Consider the following 6142-nt stretch of genomic DNA (forward strand, 5'->3'; position numbering starts at 1 on the left):
ACCCAAAAAACTCATTTGTAAAACAGTCCTTATTTCCTCTTTTTCCCTCTTATGGTCAGGGATAGGCATCGTGCCGTGTCGTGTTCGTTTTAAAAAATTTCTCAATCTTAACCTGGCCTGTTTTGCTCTTCTTGTTATCGTGTCATGTATTCGCATTCCATGTCAAAAATAATTGACTCTAACCCGCTAACTACGTGTCATGTCAGAAATTGCCACCCCAACTTATTGTATTCTAATATTCGTCCCTACACTAATATGATTGTGATTATCGTAAACAATGCCTTCGGCTCCCTATTATTTTCTAAAACTGCAACCAGGGGTGTGCACGGGTCGAGTATGGCCCGCAACCCGGCCCGGCCATGTTGGGTAAGGAAAATTCAGGCCCGCAACCGATCCGACCGATGGTATAGACCCGTCCGCAAGCCCGATTTTTTACTTCAGGTCGGGTTGTCCAGTTTAGTCTTTAAGTTGGCCGGGTCGGGTCGGGTCTGGCCCCCCACACGTAAGGAACGCACAAACCCGAAGTCCGAACTGAAACTCGTTTTTTTAATAGATTCCAACCCGTACCTGACCGAAGCACCTGTTCGGAGACGCCCGAGACCCTTCGGGTCGGGTTGGTTGGGTTGCGGATTTTTTGCACACCCCTACAGTGCAACCCCCAATTTTTATGTAGTTGAGAAGCAGTTGGCTTTTTCAGCCTCCCCAATAGTGGTGGCGGAGGTTCAAGACCAACAGGAGCGTTGTTAGGGTTTAGGACTATAGACAGACTCTTAACCTCTTGTGGACTAATTAATATACTAACATTTCGCTAGCCCCGCTGATGTATGTTTATTTGTTTAGTTGTTATTAATTAGGTTTACAAAATCATACGCAATTAAAAGCTCATTATATATAGAGTTTGAGTTTTTCAAGTGCATATCCCGCTTTTGCATGTACAATTATGAAAGAGAAAATTTTATTTACATAGGTGTTGTAAACAAAGTGTTTATAGACTTTGTTTACAACACTCAATCGTGACCGTCCAAAAGTATTTTGGACGGTCAGGATGTTAATGAAATTTTTCCAAGAGTTAAACTTTTCTTTGGAAAAGTTTTATTAAAATTCGGACCTTCCAAAACACTTTTGGATGGCTATGATTGGTTGGTGCTACAAACATGCTGTTACAGCACCTCCGTAAATAAGTATATGTCATTATGAAAATCCATGAGAAGTGACTATGCGTCTTATTTGTGCCAATTGTCATTTAGCTAGCTAGTATGTGGATATGAGGTTCCACAAGCGATAATTCTTCATACTATATTTAAAGCACTTGTTCGAATTGAAACAAGTTCTTTTTTAATGGTAAAAAAGGAGCATGAATGTGGGGTTGTTCTTACTTGACGATTTTGAATTAGCTCCTTTTGATCGTATGTCCCCCAAGATGAATGAAAAGATTGGGAGTCTTTTTCAGAGCTATCGTCCCAATAAAAATAAGAACCCGGATCTCATAACAGAATTGAATATTGTTGTTAAGTAATTTATAAAAAAATGCTTTCATCTACATTTTTTATATATATATGCACCTCCTTTTAATTTTAGTGGAAGGGGTTTTTTATATATTTATATATGCATGGTATATTTTTAATATTAACTCGATTTTCTATGATTTACTAAAAGAGGTTATATATCCCTGATTATACTCCAGGAAAAACTAGAATTATGGATATGAGAGAAACTTTGTGTAAAAGAAGTACGGATAAAATATATTTCGATTGAGATACTATCAATTTATCATTTAAAAAGGAACTCTAAAATTTTTGGATCAACAGAGATATTCCAACATTTACTTTAGCTCCTTCCAAAGAATAGACTTTGTATTAAGGCCACCATAAATAATATACAAACGGATCGATATTGTAGGTATTTTGAGTGTGATCGCTGTTTGAAATTTGGTGTTACTAGCATGTGCTCTTTCCTTTCTATTTTTTTACGTAAATAATGATGGCTAATGGTTTCCTCATTGGACCGATCGTCTATCCAATTTCACGGCCCGGAAGCTAACGACCAAATATAATTTCCAATGACCTCAAGATTTGAGATAATTGGCCTCCGTAGAAATCCTATGAATCCTTGTAGTGAAACATATATAGTGAATCCTTGCCCTTCTTGAGGCAGTAGTGTTGTTCATCCAAATCATTACATGCAGAAGCAGCAGCTAGCTAATTTAAAGCAACCACTTGAGTACTTCAATAGAACTTGGAAGTACTAGACCACCAACTTTTAAGTAGGGAAACCCGTAAAAAGGTGGGATCCTAATAAATACTCCTATATGCATGTGAAATTACAGGGGCTTATTTGTAGGTAAGCTCCTCCATTTGAATTTGTTCTACCTATCAATTGGAGACATCGATCTCAAAGAACAAGAACCCCCTCATGTGACTGCTTTAATTTTGATTTTCTCTGTACATACCAGCCCTGTATATGCCATGTGATGGCTTCACTCCTAGGAAGAACAATTTTTCCTTTTTTTTTTCTTTTTTTCTCCGGTTTCTAAGTTCAAAAGAATTCGAGAAAGTTCAGATAAAGAGAGAGAAAATAATGTCCTTAATTTTGTTTATTTTGCTTTACTCTTTCAATCCTCATTGCATTAACTACAGAGTAATTAATCCCAAGTGCATGTAGTTCCTTTCTTTTCGCAATGGAAATAGTTGTCCATCCTTGGAGCTACTTTCACTTTTACACGGACATGGGCCTGCTGTATCCCGAGGCACAAGTGACTGTTGTGCCTTCTACACGGGCATCGTCTCAGAAATGTGATGTAAATGGTTCACTTTGTACTTTGTAGGCCTTAATGCACAAAAAACTGATGTCAACAGGGACAGACCTAAGTTGTGAGGTTGGAGTGCCACGGCACCCCCTGTTTCGCTAGTAACACCCATATATATAGTGCACATGCACTGCATATATACTCCAATGCAACATGTTTCTATCCTATGCTATGTGCACCCCCTTAGTAGGTCCAAACCCAAATTACATCTTCAATGTAGAACTAAACTGATATTGGGTTGTTCATTTATGTTCCAACACAACAGGTTGGGCTGGTTATTATACATGCATTTTATGCATGAAGGAGGATTTACTGAAAAGAAAAAAGAAAAAAGAGAGAGGCTAAAAAAGACTAAAATATTTATTTAGGCCATGGTACTAAACCCCGACCAACGTCGAACTTTCCCATGAATGGTGATAGAGTATGTGTTCATTTTACTCATAGAAAGGTTACATCTTATTGTCATGATGAATCGTGTAATACACTATGTTATGAGAAGTCCAACAAAAAAAACCGGCACCTTTAGTCTATTAATTAAAAACTAAAAATGTTTGGAACTACATGCAATAAAGTGAATGGTATGCATTATCATCACAAAACCTGATAGTAATAGGTTTCCAAGGGTGTCTGAGGCGTTTGCGTCGCAACTAATATCTCGGGTCCATGTCTCACATTTTTCAGGTAAATATCGAGCCTAAGCCTAGGAAAAAAAATGGTGTTCATCTCGTGATACTCGGACTTGGACCTCCTTAATTCAAGTCTAACCAATGTCAGACCTAGGATTGAAGGCAGGGTCACGTCACTCAAACTTTTGAGTATGTGTAATCTCATTTTCTCCACATATATTGTGCAAATATTTATTAAAAATAATCTAGCGTTTTTGTCTCTTTAGAATCTTGAAATTTTAACTTTTACTCAATTTTTTTCTTCTTCTCTACACAATAAGGCAAAGGGCAATAGAATCTTGGGTTCAGAATTCCTATTATTGCACAACGAAGTGTAAGAGGTGTAACCTCGGAATTGTTATCAATTTTTTTCAGCGATTAGATAGCCTAATCTCATTTATATTGAATTAAAATATCTGCCTTCAATATTGGGTTTCCCCTGTTGTCTAAACAGACTAAACTGTCTAAATTTCACAAAATACGGATTTCGAGATAGGTCATTTTTCTCACATACGTCAACTAAAGTATTTAGCAAAAAATAACTTGTCTGAAGCCCTTAGGCTATAAACAAACTTTTTAGGGGAAACCCACCCTAAATTGTTGGTGGATTGAAATCTCATCTTGGAATTATAAAAAGGAAAAAAGATCGCGGTTTTTATCCATGATAAAAACCCAAAAGTTGTAATTGGAGTGTATCAGCGGCATCAAAGGATAGATACACGTATAAAATTGTATTTCAAGGCTAGAATTGTAATCTCAAGGAGACTCATAGTCCCTTTGGACTGAGAGAGAAATGGCTTGATAAAAAAGGAGAGTAGTTTCTCACAAAATCTCACCATTTCAAATAGTGAGATTTTGTAAGAAATGCGAAGGAGCCAATCAAAATATATCATTTTGTATTTTTCTCTTCATTTCTCATCAAATTACTCAATCCAATTTAGTGTTATGCCAAACTCTAACAATTTCTTTGGTACACTGGTCCGAAATTGCCTCTGCTTTGAGCCGAAAAGATATGATGTTTGGAGGCCCACACCCCCTGATGGTAAAGTCCTTTTTCAGTCAGAGGCCCACAACAAAAAAACAATTTGGTGTTTGGAGGCCCACAATAAATTGTGCTCAAGTTTGCCGCCGTATAAATGAGGCCCAAACACTTTCAAAAAAGATGATAATATTAGTAATAATAGTGCCCCAAGGCATCCAAGGGCCCATAATTATTTGGTGTCATTATCTTTATATCAAGGAATTCTTTTTTTTTTTTTTTTTGGGCTGGTGTAATATTAATGATGAACTTGTAAATGTCGATATAAAAAATGGTAAAGGAGAGTTTTTTCAACGGATTGAACAGAGCAACCACAATGGCCGTCACTCTCCATCACGGGCACCCCGTTTCAACGTGGAATGGACTTTTTTGTTCGTTTGGTCTCTCAAGATCAAAAACAATAGAAATGGTGTTTTCATAGCAAGGGTAAAATTTAGAAACAATTGGTTTTGATCCAATCCTCGTCTAGCCAAAATGTGCATGCTTATTAACACGGACAAGGGTTCCTGCATCAATGCACTACGGGTTCGATATAGAGCCTCTCAGTGTGGTCTAATATGGTAGTATCAAGGATGGGACCAGGAGGGTCTAGTGGTAGCGATCGTCACAACAAGAATTTTAGAAAATGCAATTATTATATATAAAAAAAATTATGCCCAACTTATATAGTCTCGTCATCACTAAATTTTTTTAATATATATTTCGCCATTACTAGGGCAAAATCCTGGGTCTGTCCTTGGGTAGTATGTTTTATAATTAAAGTAATCTAAATAACAATTGTCGTCAAAAGTAATGAAGTAAAATTTGCAGCAGCCTTCTTTTGTTTTCTATGCAACTGATCTGAGGCGTATGGTCTCAAATATTTTTCAACTTCCCTAATTGATAAAAACAATTCTGTACTTTGGAAGTAAGAAATTGCTTACAATGGAAAGATGCACTCTCAAATGTAATAACCCGAAGCGTAGGGCTTCTAGTCGTTTGCAGAATAACTTGGTAAGACTGAGATCGATCCACAGGGAGCTCAAATATAGCTAGTTCAGATTGTAGGCTTTATATAAGGTTTTTGGAATTTAGAGGGCCAACTGTTGGTATTGCTTTGAAAAGTGGAAAACTATTATAAAAAGACTAGAAATGGGGTTTGAACTTAGATAAAACAAGCGGCGAGGTCTAGGGGATCAAACAGCCCGTTGACTTAGCCGATTTAACCGTTTCTTTCTAACAGCTCAAGTTCAAGAGTAGACAATCTTGAAACCAAAGCACTCAACGTTAAAAGTCAAGCATAATCCTGGTTTAAGCTCGGAAATGACGTAATCTCATTAGCAAATATTAAATTCAAATACTGGGAGCGTTAAAAGCTCCAAGCACCGATTGTGCAAGACGAAGGTTAAAACTCCGGCCGACACATGATCAAAAAGAGTAACAGCTCTTTGGTTTGGCCGAAAATAAGATATTAATCCTTTCCATACTAATCCATGATCAAATCATAGAAAAACCATTAAAACAACTAAGCCATGGGGAAGATATCACCTTATAACCATGCCTAAAAGACTGCTCACACATGCTTAAAGGACAAACAACAAAGCTAAAGAGAGACATAAGATTTGACTGATAAAAACGAAAAATAAACTTAAT

The sequence above is a fragment of the Rhododendron vialii genome, chromosome 9a, assembly GCF_030253575.1.
Source record: "Rhododendron vialii isolate Sample 1 chromosome 9a, ASM3025357v1".
In the NCBI taxonomy this organism is placed as follows: domain Eukaryota; kingdom Viridiplantae; phylum Streptophyta; class Magnoliopsida; order Ericales; family Ericaceae; genus Rhododendron; species Rhododendron vialii.